The 18,099-nt window shown below is 33.0% G+C and overlaps 1 protein-coding gene across 17 annotated transcripts in view; it reads right to left on the bottom strand.

Annotated features, from left to right (window-relative positions):
- LOC119638844 (heterogeneous nuclear ribonucleoprotein R) overlaps window positions 1-17,345 on the bottom strand; it is a 60,497-nt gene extending 43,152 nt beyond the window's left edge. For 14 of the 17 annotated variants that reach the window (XM_038035914.1, XM_038035913.1, XM_038035912.1 and 11 more), the window contains exon 1: window positions 9,764-9,799. The gene's annotated coding sequence lies outside the window, so the exon portion shown is untranslated. Of the gene's footprint in view, window positions 1-9,243; window positions 9,716-9,763; window positions 9,800-17,025 lie in introns of those variants that run through there. The other 3 variants (XM_038035897.1, XM_038035898.1, XM_038035899.1) reach the window with 3 other exon arrangements.
- Window positions 17,346-18,099: the final 754 nt, after the last annotated feature.

Here is an 18,099-nt window from a genome sequence, read left to right as displayed (position 1 = left end):
AATCTGCTCTCTACTTTGGTAGTAGTGCGCCACACAATAATGCAGATGTTGCAGCATATGGTATAATTTAATATTTATTTATGTTTGGGAAAAGTTTCATGTGCATAGTACTAGTACTTCTGGTAGTAATAAATTATTCAAAATGTCCATTATTCCATCCCCATAAACAAAAATTTTCGGGGATTAACAACAACAAAAAATTATAAGAGCACCTAAAATGATGTAAAATTGTTATTGCCTTCATAAAGGTAAACATAAGTGGACTGAGCAAAATGCTATTTAATGTAAATGTTTCCTTTCTCGCGTAGTTTCTTTGCATTGTTACTCCGTTTTAAAGGACGGGTATCTGCTGCAGCACGTATATGTACTTATATAGTGTGCATCACTGACATCTCGCAATATTGTTGTCCGCTCTGCTGTGCTTTGTGGTAGTAGTAGAGCCCTTTCTTTTTTCATAAACATAATTCTGGCAGCATAATACAACTGCAATTATACTTATTATTATTATCTTCATCCCTCCCCCTATTTCTTTCTTTATCCAACACTTTTGGTGCTTTCAACATTATACTATGCGGCTAAGGGCTTACCTGGGAGAAAAAAGGAGACATTTTTTACTTTATATAAATTTTTCAAAGCTCCAGAGCAATGTCCTCTAGTAGTTCTGAAAGATTACAAACGAAACGGGCATACAATGCATCTGCAGATTTGTGAAAAGAGAACAACACCAAATCAATAGCAATTAGAAGTTGCTGTTAATATGTTATGTTATTTATTGCCACTAATAATAACAAAAATACTCCCCGGATGCATGGCAATAACATGCTATCTCACTATCATTTAAAATCTTTACGACTTTTCCATCATCGGTCTACTGCTTGAAAATTAATATTCTCTTTCCATCCAATTTTATAGGAAGTACGTACACACACAAATCACATTCTTAACGAATATATTTTCTTGATGCAAGAGAGTAGATGGATGGAGACTCGCAAGTAAATGGCAAGATTTACTATTTGCCAGCTGGTTGCCGCAGTCTATCCTTATCTTAATCTCTTACTCCTCTTGTCCTCTTATCCTCCTACCTTCTTATCCTCATATTCGAACAATCGATCGGTGTAATAAAAGGTAGATCTTTTAAATCCTTTATTCTATATACCATGTAGTACTGTGTGATACAAGCCAAGGTATACCTTAAATCAGAATTTAAATGTACAAAGTAAACTAAACTAAACTCTTAATCCTCGCATCTCTCGTAACTTAACTTCGCCAATTACTTTCATTATCTCATAGTTGTTGCGTCAACAAGCAAAGTCCCCTCGACGACATCGTGGCGATATTACTTCCTTAGTTCTTTTCTCTCTTGGCTTTACCTGTATATTTGCTTATATTTTTTGATTTCATTTTCTTTATCTCTCTATGCAATTTTACAGTTTAATCCCCCCTCCTCTTCTTCTCCATCCTTAGTTTTCTGAATTTGTTAAAGGCAAATATCCAAACTATAATGTCTTTCGGTCATATGGCGTTTTAGTTGTGGTTTTTCTTCTTCTTTTTTTATTTTTATTTAACCGAGTAATTTCGCAATGCAGTAAAAATGAGAAATACATTTTAGATATTGGTTGACAGGTCGACCAAGTGATGTTACTGCTGATGTTTTTCAGCAAATGGCCAAAAGCCATGGTGTGTTGTTTTCCTTCAGCTTCGCTTATCGATGGTAATTGAAATGGTTGCACGTGTTTGACCTATTTGTTGATTAATGATTGCATAGTGTTTTGTGTGCAGCAGCAGTTTCTCTCACTCTATATTTCTTTGCCTCTCTGTCCTTCTATTTTTGTGAGTCTCTCTCTCTCTCTGTCTCTCTCTCTTTCTTTCTTTTTCACTCTCCCTCCTTCTCTCATTCCAGCTATCTCTATCTTTCTCTCCTCCTTCCATCTCTCCATCCACCATACATATATATCTGTGACTTGTTTATTGTTCTTCTGATATCGCATGCAGAGGAAATGGTATCAGTTGCCAAATAGAGGAAACGCTTTTCAAAATGTATGTTTTGCTTACAAAATAAAATATGAAATGAACGAGAGAATGGATGCCAGAATTAATTACAACGATTATACAAAATAGTCGGAATTTATGATAGAGATAGTATGAGAGAGTAGTGGTATATAGTAATATAATAAAAATAAAAATTTCAAGTTTCCGTCGTCGTCGTTCGTAGTTCGATGGAAACGGATATCGGACTGGGGCAAAGATTCATATTTTCAACCGAAAATATTTGAAGACGAGATAAATTATGTGCTTACTATTATATGAGCATGTATATATCTCATGTTCGATATTGTTTCCGAGAACATGAATTGTATTCGAAAAGAACATACGCATGCCTGCCTAACTCCCCTATATCCCATGATGTGACATACCATGTAATGTATGTTATTCGTATCGAACAAGATCTGAAAAGGAGGCGGGGCTATCAAAATCCCTATTAAATAAAAACTTTTCATATGGATACATCGATCGACAACTCGCAGGACTAGGTAAAAATAGCTTTACAACGGCTTTATTCGTTTTATTTTCTTTCCAATGAATCTAACGCTTCTCCAACATTTCCGTTTCTTATGCTTCGGTTTCTGGGCACTACCCACCTGGATAAGGCAATTTTGAAATAGAATTCGTGTATATGTGCCTCTGTAGCCAACACTTGTGCAATACCTCTTCATAAATCTCATATCCTCCGAATATATATGAGATTACCTAATATTGCCTTTAGGTTGACAGCAGCGAAAATCCACGTTTATATATATATCGGTCTAGAAAGTGAGGTCGATGCAAACTACGCCTTATTGCAGTACCTTCTGCAGGAGGACAAAAAGTAGCAAGTTTTCGTAGTCGAAACAACTTTTCAATAGATTTATGTACTAAGGCCAGGCAGACTATCTATACCCAACTAAAATCCATCGTTTGAATTCTCATGGCTCCGGGAACTTGGCGCGTGTGGCTTATAATAATAACGCAAGTCTAGATTTATTTATCAATCAACAAAACCTCCCGTCTCCGCAACTTTGTTTAATAATTTGTGTTCCTCACCCGTGAGCGATTAAATGACATCAATGCTTCTCTTCAAAGAAAAGAAAAACTATCTCTTTTTAGTCTATTTCCCGTCAAAGACTGGCTTAATAATTAATGAGTCGCACAGAAATACTTTATAAAGAGATCAAAGAAATTCTTGAATGAGACGGCTACAGTGATACCAAAGGAAAAACGTTCTAATTTCAGAAAAAGAAAAAAAAAAAAAAAAAAACACATCAAAGAAAGGAAAACAACAATAAAGGAACTTTGACAAGTAAAATTGAAAAAGAAAGAAGGCAACAAAAAACAGTTTATGCTCTTGTACACGGCACAAACACATACATACACCTTTGTCGACATTTACAGAAAGGGAACCAGTTTTATCGAGATTGCCATGCTTGTAAATCACAAAATGAAAAAAAAAAAAAAAAAAAAAAAAAAAAAAAAATTAATAATAATAATCATTGTTTGCATGGTAACAAACCCCCAAAAAGAACTCTTTAAGTTTAACACATAATATAAAACATTACGACGTGAACTATTAAGAGAGAAAAGAATAGCTCGGGCAACATGAGACTCATGACAGTTTATCTGTTAACAGAAAAAAACAAAATTTAAAGAATGTAAAAAATACCAGAAAAAAAAAAAAAAACGAAACAAACGAATGCAAACATGAAAAGTAAAATGCAACTGAATTTTTGTATAATGGAAGGCACCAACCAACCAACACGTAACATGTAATACGTATACGAAAAAACCTAAGAGAGGGAGCTGCGAATACTGTGAACCGTATATGCTGTAAATACAATGCATTGTATGTACTCTGCTAATAACAAACACTCCAATGGCGCGAGCACAATAAAATATTTAAAGCAAAGAACTACAACGACCGACCGAGCGACCGACCAGTCAAGCATTCAACCAGATAGCGAAAAAGCAAAAAGCATTTTAAAGACTGCATGTGAACACAATTACAAATGGAGAAAAGATACTATTATATATAGTTATGATAACGTACGTATATGTATATAGATATATAACGAAACTGGTATCCACAACAGACAATCACATACACATTATTCGAACATTTAGTCATGATCCCCAAACTCAGTAAAAAGTTTAGTTATATATATATATATATACATGCAAACATTTAAACAAAGTACAGGCATGCATGCATATGCATGTACATAACTGCAAAATAAAGGAAAAGAAGTAATGTCGCCATCAGTTTGTCTCTTGTTGGCGCGGCGGCATAATGAAAAATGGCAAACCGCCAAATTATGAACACATGCTGAGAAGAAATTCAAGACATGTATTGTAAACAGAGGAACACAGAACAGAATCAACCCAACAAACAAACAAACAAACAAACGGGCAAATAGACCAGAGATGAGACACAAATCAAGCAGTTATATAGTTGTTGTGTTTGCATGTGCAAGTGTGCTTTTGTTGCACACAGAGAGAAGAATCCAATAAAATCAAAAAAAAATAAAAATAAAAATATGGCGTAGCAAAGTAAAACTAACTGCTAACTGCTCCACACTAATACAACGATTGGTGGTAGAATACTACTCAAGACCAACACAACAACACCGGATGCATTGCATTTCTATTATAAATCAAATGAACAGGAGAAAGAATGGAGAATATATTATAACACGAGTGTGTGTGCTTGGCCTGACTTGCTTGCTTGCTTGCTTGTTTGCTGCTGCTGCTGTTGCTGCTGCTGCTGCTGCTGCTGCTTGGATTCAATGCACTTAATAGCATTTTTTTTTTTTTTTCGTTTTCTCGCTCTGACACATTGTTGTTTGTTTGCCTGCCTTGCTTTGCCTTGCGTCTCTCTTCGACCGGTATTAATGCAAACATGTGTATGAAGAATCACCAAATTTAAAGTTACCCCACCCGTTTTATTTGTTTGTTATTCGTTTTACACAATGAATGATAGAAAAAGAAAGCAGGAAAAAGAAGAAGAGGCGGATAAGAGAGTAGGAGGACTGTGTGTATTAAAGGCGCGAATTTTTATTTGATTTAATAAAAAACTGTCGTTGCACATTTTTCTGTTTCCAGAGCACTCATATAATAGAAAGCGAAGCAAAAAAAAAAAAGGCTTTTGTTAAGCGCAATTCTTTTTACAAACTTTTATAAATGTAAAAAAAACAAAAAAAAAAAAAAAATAGCTGAAATATCATATCACAAAAGTTCCAGTCAAACTGTATCATCATAGTCTCCTTTCTTTCTTTCTTTCTCTATCCCGGCATTTGTTTATTCACTGACTATATTTATTATATAAAATGACATTTTTAACTGCTCTCCTCATCAAAACGTCGTATTACATTCACAATTTTGGAATTTATGATGACACCGCATTACAACACACAGTTGATAACTGAAAGCATTATTAAAAAGAAAAAAAACAAAAAAAAAAATGAAATGTAGATATAAGCGCGAGATCAAGTACTGTAAAAATCGCACTTTTGTTTTTTGTCACGACACTATCTCCGAATTATTCATTTTCATTATATCTCCCCCGCCCACCCCCCCAGCCTATGCATCTTTACATCTTTATCACAAAATCGGGACATGAGCTCGTTATTAATTTTTATATTAATTCATCAAGGTACGTAATAATGTATGGCGTATTAAATTTGTCACATTATTTGTAATAACCGGAAGAAGATTTCCCACAAAACTAATAAAATCGTTGTTAGTTAACTGCACCTAGCGGGGTTTTGCAATTTTACCATAGAGAGATATTTAGAACATCAACCACATTTGGGAAATCATCTTTGATACACTTTGGAATTGAATTCGATTCGTTTAGGAAATTCATCTTGTTTCAAGTGCCGAGGAGAGGAGGAGGCTCATTTTAATTTTAGGGAGAAGAAGAGAATGAAAAGAACGAAATCATCGCAAGTATGCATTTTTTTTATGTTTTTGTCACAGGTGCCGTGACAATTTCTAAAAATTCCCTCTCGTCCGAGGAGCTGTGATTCAATACCTTTACGCTACTATATGTGAGGCTATGGAGTCTAAAACCAATAAACCAGATTCCATTCACCTAATAGAAACGAGTAATGATGATGCCATCGGTGAAATTACACTTCAGACTCAATAAAGAAAGTGTAAGGTTTGTTCATGTAAGAGAAGAAGCTATGATGCTCGTTTGGAGGATGTTCCATTTGAAACAAATCGCAAAAAAACCGAAAGTGAATGTGATCCGCAGAGAAATACGCCAACTTAAAGAAAAGGGCCTGAGTTATTGAAACTAGCGTAAAGAGGAAAATATGTAGTTGGTTGATTTCAAAAGTATCAGGAATGATTCCATAGACAGAGAATTGGGGAAAGAGGAGGAGGTAGCCTTGCGTACCTTCCTGTTAAAGGCAAGAGAGGATGAGGGTCAGAAGCAAGGAGATTGCTCCAAGGGCACGATTACACATAACATACAAAAGCTCGATCAAATTTTTCTGAAGGGAGCCGGTGCGAAGAAGTTCTCGCACCGGTTCAAATTGGAGGGATAGGCATAATTTTTTCCTGTTTTGAAAGCGCGTTAAGGACAGCCTCTAAAGAATCTTAAATAATTTTCAATGAGCTTTGGCCAGACCGGAAAGCATCAGAGCCAGCCCTTGAACTCACACGCAATTAATCAATCAATCCATTGTCTTTTAGCAAATATGCAAGTGTCAAGCTACAGCTTGAAAAGCATTGCTACGAATTTAGAAATTCTATATAATAATAAGAGAATGGGGATCGAAGAAATGGAATTTAGAGCTTTCAAATGCGATTCATTGCACGCAAGAGAGTCCGACCGAGACATCTTACTTATTATTCCAGTTTATAAGTGCGTCTTATTATGTAATCGGGATTACTTTGTTTTCCGATTTCAGTTTTTCTAAATATACATTCTTTCGCGTCTTCAGAGGGCAAATTTCAAAACGGATTTAATAGGACACTCAAAGCTTAGCCCAGTGTTTAGTGTTCACGGTTTCAGTCCCAGAAATGCATAATAAATATTATCTAAAATTAATTGTCCACATAGAAATTGTGTTACGGTTTCTAAGACGGAAAGCACTGATACGCTTCATCTGTTACGTCAAAAACAAAGTAGACAAAGTAAAAGTCGAGAATAAAAGCTTGCTTTTGATAATAAGAGAAAAGAGAAAAAATTCTATATAAAAATTGCTTTATTTAATAACGTAATAAACCTGACATGAATCTGACTATAATTAAAATTCATAGAATGTGAACACATATAAAGGCACGGCATCGCCACTAAAAACTATTGAAACTCGTTTAAAAATTGCATTTTTTAAACGATGTAGAAAACTCGTATAATATTATTTACTGTATTTATCTAATTGTAGACATATTTTTTTATAATCTTATTAGAAGTGCGATTACACGGTGTGCTCTAAAAAATTCGTGTTGCATGAAAGTTTAATTGCAATTCGATGACATGAATGGTGCCTGCTTAAGTACACCAGAAATCATTGCATAGTTTATAATAATTGCAAGGTGTACTACAACTGCACAGAGTAAATATATATACTACACTAAGGCAGAAAAAATATGTAATCCAAACACAACCGGTCTCTTCTATACAAAAAACAACAAACATGAAAAGCACATATATATTAAAAGAAAAACACTAAAAATGAAAATATAATATAATCATCCAAGAAGCAAATACGTACAAAGATGTAAAAGCGAAATACAATGCATGCAAAACTAAAAAGAGGAAGAACTCGAGGGAAAAAAAAAAAACGTTTAGAAAAAATGCAATTTTTGTTTTCTTTTTATTTTTCTGTATTTAATCGCAAAAAAACGTATGAAAAGAGAATTGAAAATAAACATACAGGCAGTGTAGTAGGAGAGAAAACCGCTTTCAAAATATACAAGAACACTCAAAATGGTGGTACTATTAAAAACGCAGAACGGAGCAAATAAAAGAAAAGAAAAGTGGAAGTGGAAAGAATAGTATTTTGGTCGAAGCTCCAACACCTTTATCAATTAAGGGAGGGATAGGGTTATGTGAAATAGCACACCTACGGCTTATGAATCAATTAAGTGCGTTTAAGAAGTGAAGTTTTCAATGAAATCATATTTTGCAGAGAATTTCAAACTATTGCGGAAAGGAAGAATTGAATTAAAAATAAACATAACAACTTCATTGTATTTTTCCCATATTGCGCGAGCATTCTTCCTTTTTTTTTCTGTTCCCCATATATTGCTTGTATAAAATCTCGGGACGGACTAGTGGATTGGAACATAATGCACAATGATTTCATCTCGCTTTCAACAGAATTATGAAGAAAGGGGAAGCGATAACACAGCTCGTCCATCCCATATCCCCAATAGGTACGGTTACCTATACCTTCGTGGCTTTTGTAAAGATATTCGTAAGCGTATCATAAACCAATATCAACTTTGTTCTATATACCGTTTAATGAATGGATGAATAATGAAAGGAATGGACGACGGATGGACACATTTCTTCGAGCGATTACAAATCGCTCAACAATTCTAAAATACCCCACCCCTACATACTGTTTGTTGATAGATAAAATAAAATTTAAAAAAATAAATAAATAATAATGCAAATAAGAAAAGGAAGGCTCCCCACTGAGAATGTAGTAATAATTGTATAAGAATTCGTTTTATATATAAGTATGATTTTTAAAGTTGAACGTTGGCAATACTGTTTAAACTGAGAGCCATATATCGGACATACACAAGTACACACACACACATATATATATATATATATATATGTATATATATATACACTCACACAAAGACGACATGTAACCTAACATTAATTGCAAGCACATACGCATACAGTGTAAAGTAATACGTCGCCGCTCAATACACATATGAAAATTTCAAAAAAGTGCATATAACAATTGTGTAGACAGAAAAGAACGAATAAAAGAGTAAGTAACGGAGAATATAAAAATAAATACAATAAATGAGAAGAAATTTTTTAATATGCGAGACTTGATTAAATTAATTGATAAAAGAGAAGGGGAGGAGGGAAAGGATGCGATCATTAATTAGCGGAGGTGGATGAAAGCACTTTGTATTCATATTCATTGTTTTTGCATTTAATTCATTAACAGTGTTTATTTGAACTACTACATTTACTTATGCTTAAATAAATAAAAAAATATATTCCCTAACCGCACTGCCGCACCTATGGAGAAAGTCGAGTGCACTCAACGCCCCTTTTATTATTTATTTATTCAATGTTATTGACATGTCCACATATGCGAATGTTTAACCACACATTTAAAAGCACAAGTGTAACCAGCCAGCGAACCAACCAACCGCTAAAATGATGCCGATTTTCGCCGAGAATTTTTACCAAACTCTCCGATCCGATTTTTCCTCTGGTTTTTGCATTTAATTGCACACGGTTACGGACATAAGCACATATACGCTATCGCGCATACACTACCATAATCGCACGCACATACATACACACACACACACACAGACACACTCACTCCCATATAAACTGTTCATATCAAAAACGAGCTCACAGAGATACTCTGCATAAGCATTGACGCCTACTAATACCAATAAATATCATAAAGCACTTGACTGAGGTTTTTTTTTTTTTTGTCTCTTAATCGTTTTTTGGCTTTTTTTATGCATAAAAAATTTATAATCGGCGAATTGTTCATAACTAAAAATTTACCTTCTTTTTCTTCAAATATTTTATTAATTTTAACAATTTTTTTGCTTTTCGCTTAACAAAAAACTTTTTTTACTTAAAATTATATGTGAGATCACAGGCAAAATATATATTTTTTTTTTGTTGCTTTTTGCTATTTTTTTTTTTTCTTTTTTTTTCTATATATTTTTACACGCACACATACGCGCAAACTTATTGCAAAACACGTAACGATTTCTGATTTCTTCTTCACTTTTTTTCTACCGACGAGATTTTCTTTTTTCGATCACATTTATTTGAAAGAATTTTTTATTCTTAATTTTTTGTGTGGTTTGAAAAACGAAAAACATTAAAACAAAAACTGAAAACCTAATTCAATAGATCCGAACTGAAAGAATTTTTGTTTTTTTTTTTTTCAATTTTTTTTTAGAGCCGCGGTGTAATATGGCGGACGCTACGTCACCGGTTTCAACGCTCGTCTGCTCGCACAGTCTCGGTCGTCTTCACGTCGTCACTTTCGTAGAACAACACAAGTTGGCAAAACGTTGCAAAAGCACAGATACCCGCAGTTAGACTCAGACACGCATTCATACACACTCACACACACACACACACACACAAACAAGTACATTAGCCAGAGTCATATGCATACCTATACACTTTTCTCACCATATATAACTCACTAACACTTATGCATGCAAAACAGAACGGCAGAAAACACCGCATTGGCAGCAAACAACGAAAGCTTGCAATAAATGCAGCACACTTAACACCGTAGACTTAAAAAAAAAATAAATAAATAAATAAAAAAAATATGCACACAGGCACTCAATCTCTTACACACAAACGACAACAGAGAGAAATAACTCGGCTCTCCGTAAAAATTTTTTGCAAACTTTGAGATAACAGATGCACGCCGCAGTACATCTCGCTCTCTTTCTCTTCCTCTCTCACGATTTCGCTCTATTTCGCTCTCTTACTCTCTTGGCAAGCAAAAGAAATAAATTAAAAATTAAAGAAATAAAAAATTCGCAACAAACATCACCAGCTACATCGTCTACAGCAATTCCACAGATAAGCATGTTTAACAAAACTTATTAAAAAAAAAGAGTAAAGAGAAAAGAGAAAGAGGAGTCCAACGAGTCAGTCTTATATTACAAGGGAAGTTTAATGAATGCTATATGAAGGCAGCACACACAACATTTAAAAGACAAATTTACGAACTTACAGCAATAATATCAAATGGAAAGTTATGTTATTATGTTTATTATTAGTATTAAAACAAAAAAAGCATTCCCCCTTCCTCCTTCCTTTTCACGCTCTTTTTCTCAATCTCTCATGGTACTTCTCGTGGTGTAGCTTGTGTGACCGCTAAAAATTAAAGAAACTTATAGATAGAAAATTAGCAAAAATTCCTCCATATACATGCACAAACTCTTATACAAATATGAAAAGCAAAAGTAACAAAAAGCTAGAAGAAACGAAAAAAAAAAAAAAGCTCAAAAAAATTTTTTTATTACTCTAATGATCGTTGTGTATTCTACGAAGTCACGCGTGTAGCGAGCGTGTGGAATGTAATTTCTTATTCTTTAAGGAGAGCAAAAAAAAGAGAGTACCAAAGACGATTAAATAGAGAGGAGGACAGTTTTTGCAAATATAAAAAGAAAAAAAAAAACATTTTTTTTTTCTTTTTTTTTTTTTTTTGCTTTTGTTTCTTATACCTTTTTTAAGACGATGAGAAAAAAAATTTGCGAAAAAAGAATAAATAAAAAGTTCAACGCAAAAGCAAATAAGCGATAAGCACGAAAAAGGTATAAGCAAACAAAATAAATATGTATGTATATCGTGCATACATATAGCTAACTTTTAGTGTATATCTGTATCTGCAAAATACACACACTTTTTGCATTTTAAATATAAAGATTCAAAGTTTAGCGTACTTTAAGAATAAGATAAGTTCTTTGTACGAAAAGCAAAAAAAAAAATACGAATATTTTATACTTTAGCTCATAATATTCATCATGCGTCGTATTGTGTTTAATGTTTATTTATGCTCGCCTGCGAAATAGTTTCGTTAATTTCGTTTTTTTATTACTTTCGTCTGTGAACACGCCTGAAGAAACGCATATCAGAGATTCGACCCTTTTGGTCGCCTTCATTTGTTGACTAAATCATTCGTCTCTTCTTCTCGAAAGGCATACACACGTCAGAATTTCACTCACCAGTTCGTTAATCTATATTTCGCTTTTCGCCAAAATTTTCTACATTAATACACTTTATAAGTTCACAGACATAAAGATATGACAAAATGTGGAGGGATCATCGGCTTGGCTTCGTTTTCTCCGTTTGTAGTTACAATTGGAAAAAAAAAAAGCAAATAGAAATTTTGTTAGTTAGTATATGTAATCTCCCTGCAAAGATCCACTTCATGTGATCAGCTCAGATAATTTCTAATATTGCGAATTGGTCAAGAGTAAAACCTCACAACCATTCTCCATACTTTTCTTTTTAATTATAATGGTACCTTTTGCGTGACGAACAAAAACAATATTGTTAAGTTCGAATCATTTTTCAGAGTTATTTTAATTTCATTATTCATTGAACTACTAACTACCATTATTCATTTCAAGCGGACATTTTTGACCTCCCTATACAAGTTAGAGCAGTTATGCATTCTTTTTTTAAAAAATGTAACCTTCGGAATATGCCCTTACTGGGCTTGTTTGTAAAAAGCTTAAGTAATTTTCAAAATGGCTCTGTATAGTACACGGGAGCAAAGTTCCATCAAAATTATTTAATTTTTGCGGGCGCAAGTGCTTCAGCAGTAAACGGACGGATGAACAAAATTAATCACTATGTATGGATTTTAGAATGACTATATGTCAATCAGCCTACTACAAATTTGTGATAAAGTTATTTGGTGGGCAGGAAAGAAATTGCTTTACTATGCTACTTCGAAAAAGTGATGAAGCAGAAGGGGCAGAGATAGCGAGTGAGTGAGTGAGCGAGCGAGTGAGAGAGAGAGAGAAGAAAGAGAGAGAGAGAGAGAAAGAGAGAGAGAGAGAGAAAGAGAACGAAAGAGAGAGAGAAAGAGAGAAAGAAAGAAAGAGAGAGAAACAGAGAGAGAGGGAGAGAGAGGGAGAGAGAGTGAAAGGGAGATCACGGAATACAAAATTTCTTTGCCAAACTATTACTAAAACAACAATGTACCTTTAAGGCGATAAATGTTCGGACAAATGTATGAAAATATCAGAAAGCGAACTTATTAAATATCTTGAAAGTGTAGTAAACTATATTGTGGCCATCTATTTTATTAAATTAAATTACGAACGAATTTCCTAATACACGCGGAATTTTCGAAATAGAAACAGAGACAAAGGCCTTGCCGAGCCATTGCCAAAGGAAGAAAATGGTCATACATTAAAAGAAAGCTGCAAGAAAGCATCATAAGTGAATTTGCAAAATATCCTGAAAATTATAGAATTGTTTTTTAATATATAAGCGAAAACTTATTTTATTATATTTAATGTGTATGCACACGAAAAAAGAATGACCAACACTTAAAGAAATGTCTTATCGTATCGATAAAAAAAATAAAACCAAACAGAAGCAGATTTCTGTGCATGTACATAAGAGATTCGTGTACGAATTTTTGTTGTTAGAAATGCGAAACTTTTAAGAAACATAGCACAATCTCTTTCATATATAACTATATCAGATAGATGGCTCGTTAAACAGACATAGACACGGACAGACATATAGACTCAAACATACATCATATATCAGACGCATAATGTTAACAAGTATTGTATGAAAACAAAAAAAATGTTCTTCTTCATTAAGTTTTTTTTTTCTTAAATTTTTTTCTTATTTATAAAACCACTTTTTTTTTTTAGCATAATAATGTTTGTTATTTATTACGCTGGACTATGGTTGACTGTGTGTGTTGTTGTATTGACTGACTGCATTGAATTCCAGACTTCACATCTCCTCCTATGTATACCGAAAAATATAAAATTAAAAACAAAAAAAAAAAAAAAAAGAGGAAAAGTAAGCTTTATATAGTACAAACACACACACACACACACACAATAGCCGCACCAACAATCCAAACATTTTTATACATCACACATCTTTGCGAATTATTTTATATGAATAGCTCAGCGCAACTGTCGACGTTCCACACACACAAAATGCGTTCCACAACATCAAGCACTAAATATAAAAACTCTGAGCGTATCTATCCCCAGCATGTCTACGTACGTACGTGCCACCATGTATATCGTTATATTTTTTATTCATCTCATATGTGGAAAAAAAGGAAGCGAGCAAGATTTCTTTCCAGCATCACATCACATACATATATGATTTGTATATGCGTATATGTGTATATGTGTATGCATGATTGCAAGTTGTTTAATTCTTTCGAGGCATGTTTTATTAAGGGCGTAAAGGGACGTAAAAACATGATGTGACAAAGAAGAAAAAGGAGGTAAAAATTTGAAATTTAGGTTTGTTTACATTTTATTTACTTTTTTTTTTTTTTTTCATTTCTTTCACATTATTCATCACACTTTCATGAAGAGAAATCATTACTTTATATAAGTAATAGTAGTAATAGAGTACTTTGTACCTCTTAGCATATAACTGGAGTCAAAAAATTTTTCTATAGATTTGATCTATAATTAGGTTATCTCAATCTCATCCGGAATCATACACATATGTTTTGTCTGTTTGGTCTACTTTTTTTAAAAATTTGCATTGTATGCAGAGATAAGTTTGCAGCCCGTGAACAAACACAAACATATTATTGTATTACTAATACCAATTATCATTATCAATTTTTCGATTGATAATGAACACGATAGTAGTGGGTCGAATTTAAACGCATAGCTATATATTCACGGATATTTCATACGCATAAAATACAATTACATTCTGCAGATGCAAATAATTATATGAGACTATGCATGCTTTTAGAGAATCTCCATCCAATACGTGTGTGACCGTAAAAACATAGAAATCATCACAAATGTCATATCTATAGCTTTCAATAAACACGTAAGGGAAATTCGTACGACAATGCAGAATTTTTCTACTGCCATTGAGAAGTCGTTTAAGAAAATGGACCAAATATAATTTGAACCACTGATGTATAAAAATATAAGATGCTCGTAAGCGTCCTGCCGTATGGACAATCTATACCCCATAATTCATCATTAATATTATTTGTTTTAGGTTGATACTTAAGCTTACGATATACACTTTTTTCCTTTATAATTCTGTCGACTTACGGCGGTATCCTGGCATTGTGACTGGTCAATAGAAAACAATGCGTTTCCTTCTCATAGTTCTAGAAGATTATGAATTTTGTTATATAAGAAGAAAGGGTTGTTAGGTCACGGAGGAAACCTCAGACAAAAACAAGGCTAGTGACTTTGGTGTTGCTCGAAATACGATATTTCCAAATAAACGAAATAAAAAAAATTGAGAGTGATTTCCCAGAACAAGCAGACGAAGCAGACGGAAAAGGTCCATTTGATTGATATTTGAGTGAGAGTGCCCCGGCACAGTTTTAAATAAAGCACTTTCTCTTTCTAGATAAGGCAAGACGACTTTCCCACAGCAAATAGAAAGACCGATGTAGATAGATGTTATGTCAAGACGGCGCAAACTTTCTTCCCAATGCACGGACACGTTCACATGATAGCACTTATAAAGTACATATATATCCGAATATTCGATATATTTGCGCCTTTATGGAAAGTACACCGGCATCTTACACTACGTACTCTGCAAGCTATCTATGTCATTATTCGATGTTATTTTGATGGCATCAATAACTGTCAGTATCGCTTTCTAAGTTAAATTCAATTATTATTAATTAGATTTAGTTTAGAGCTTGAGAAACTAAACTAAATCATCATTACTCAGACAGCTCATCTCAATTATTCGAGTTGGTTCATTTATAATGGAACTTATGGCAGCTCCGTTGAGTACAACGACTAAGAACATTTAGCAAGTGAACGGATAGATTGTCTTGTCTAAACTAAGAATGTTTTTTTTTTTTAAGTTAAGGCCGCTCTCCAGACTTTTTAGAAGAGTGGACAAAATATCAATATCTAAGCTCAGCACCTACCCGACTCCACTCGTTTGTGGTCCGCATTAATAATGGAACTGAAAAAAATTTCGGATATTGATAAGTCCCTCAGAATGTTTAAAGTATTCCAGATGGGAAGTTAATTTTTTATTGAATTTATATATAGGGGACATGTTTAGATTAAAATTGTTCGCGGCCTAAGTAAATGAAAGCTGTGTACAATTATCTACGGCCTAAGTAAATAAATCTGGGCACGAAAGTTCTGATTAATGTTTTTCACACTCCTTTCCTTTATCTTCTGGAGTTTCTTTTACACTTTACACTTTATTTACCTTTGCAGCGCGCCTGCCCAAATTTGTAACTTACATGACAAACTGCCTTTCATCATTCGATGTTTACGGTGATGAAGTTTCAAATATCAGATCAAGAAACGGGACAAACGGAACGCGAGACAGACAAATTTGTGAAATGAAAGGGTAATGTGCAAGAAGAAGACGAATTTCAGTCATTCAATATTTATGGCCTTGAGATTTCGAAAATCAGACTAATTAAAAAAAAAAAAAAATCCAAAGAAAAAAAAGGCCGGCAAGATGGACAAGAAGGTAAGGCTGAGAAAATCGTTCGCGATTTTATATCTTTTCTGAGCAGCGATGTCACAAGTCATAAACCATTTTTCTCTTTTCTGGTTTTACGGCTAAGCAACTTTGATGCGAAATATGAAATCTGGTATAAAAGCTACGACAACAACATATATATGGTTTTCTCTTATGACAAGTGACCGCAGAATACAGTGATATATATTTACATAGGAGAACTGCTCGATAGAATAACTCTAGTGGTACGGCACTCACGTCCCCTATGGCAGGATGAAGATCAATTAAAAAAAAAAAAAAAAAAAAAGACAAAATTTGCAGTTTCCTATATCAACTATCAGAATAACAAGTTCCTATGCGTACTACTATTGTTATATAAGCCAAATGAGAAGAAAAATATTTCGCGCTGTCGCCGATTAACACTTTCTAAATATTAAATAAATTGAGTAGAAGATCTAATTTTGAAAGAATTTATTAATTACATATACAATTATAAATTAATAACCGGAAATTATAAATTAGTCATATACAATTAAAAAACAAAATGTTATATATATATATATACATCATGTTTAAAAACTTGTGAAACTTACTTAATTGAATACTTGTAGTGATATATATAGTAGGTAGTTGTTGTCGTGTAGTTTTTTTCCGAGATGAAGATTCGTTACAAAAGAGTTAATCCAATTAATGTGAATGGTGTTTGAAATTGTCAAAGTTATATATGATGTATATACGATGTATATATATTATATACAGTAAATATATATAATATTTATGAGGCCAATATATACAAACACACCATGTATTTTTTTCTTAGTTAATATTTAGATACACGCACAACACACAATGTTTCTTTTTTTAAATGTTAATATATATTTTACTAAATTATAACACACAAAACTATTAAAAAAAATAAAAAATAAAAAAAAAATAAACAAAATTGTTCCTAAGTGTATATAAAAAAGACCAACAAAAACAAGCACTTTTTTTTCCTTAATTTTTTCCTCTTTTGTAAAATTTAATAACTTTGTTCTTTTCTTTTTTTTTTTTGTTATTTATATTTATTATTTTTCCGTTTTATATTTATATAGATTTTTTTGCAATTCTTTATTTTGCTTATTATAAACGTTTTTCAATGAATTTTCCAGCGCGCGTTGTAGCACGCAAGACGAACACAGAACTGGTTGAGAGCAGAGAGAAGATGCAATGTAGATGCACTTTTTTTTTTCTTTTTTTTTTTTTAAGTATAAATATATCAATCAATATGCATATGTGCATGCAACCGCATAAAACAACAACTATTTAGCAAAAAAGCGAAAAACAAGAAAAAAAAAAAAACTCCCCGGTAAAAAACGGCTCTATACCACAAGTTTATTCTAATGTACTTCTTCGTTTTTTTTTTTTCTTTTTTCTTTGCAATGTAATGTAAAAGTTCTTTTTAAAAAAGATATCTAAAGAATTAAGAGCAAGAATGAGATAGATAGATGCGAGAATAATTGATCTCTCGTTGTATGTCTCTCTCTCTCTCTATATATATATATATATATATATATATATATATTTATATATATATATAGATGAATATATATGATGAATGACGAGAGTGAGGAACGCGTGAATGTATGCGTTATTATTGCAGAAATCAAAAATCCATTGTTAAGTAA

This window comes from Glossina fuscipes, unplaced genomic scaffold (assembly GCF_014805625.2).
Source record: "Glossina fuscipes isolate IAEA_lab_2018 unplaced genomic scaffold, Yale_Gfus_2 110, whole genome shotgun sequence".
Lineage (NCBI taxonomy): Eukaryota > Metazoa > Arthropoda > Insecta > Diptera > Glossinidae > Glossina > Glossina fuscipes.
Note: the sequence above shows the minus strand (reverse complement) of the source record. Positions and strands in the feature narration are given on the sequence as shown.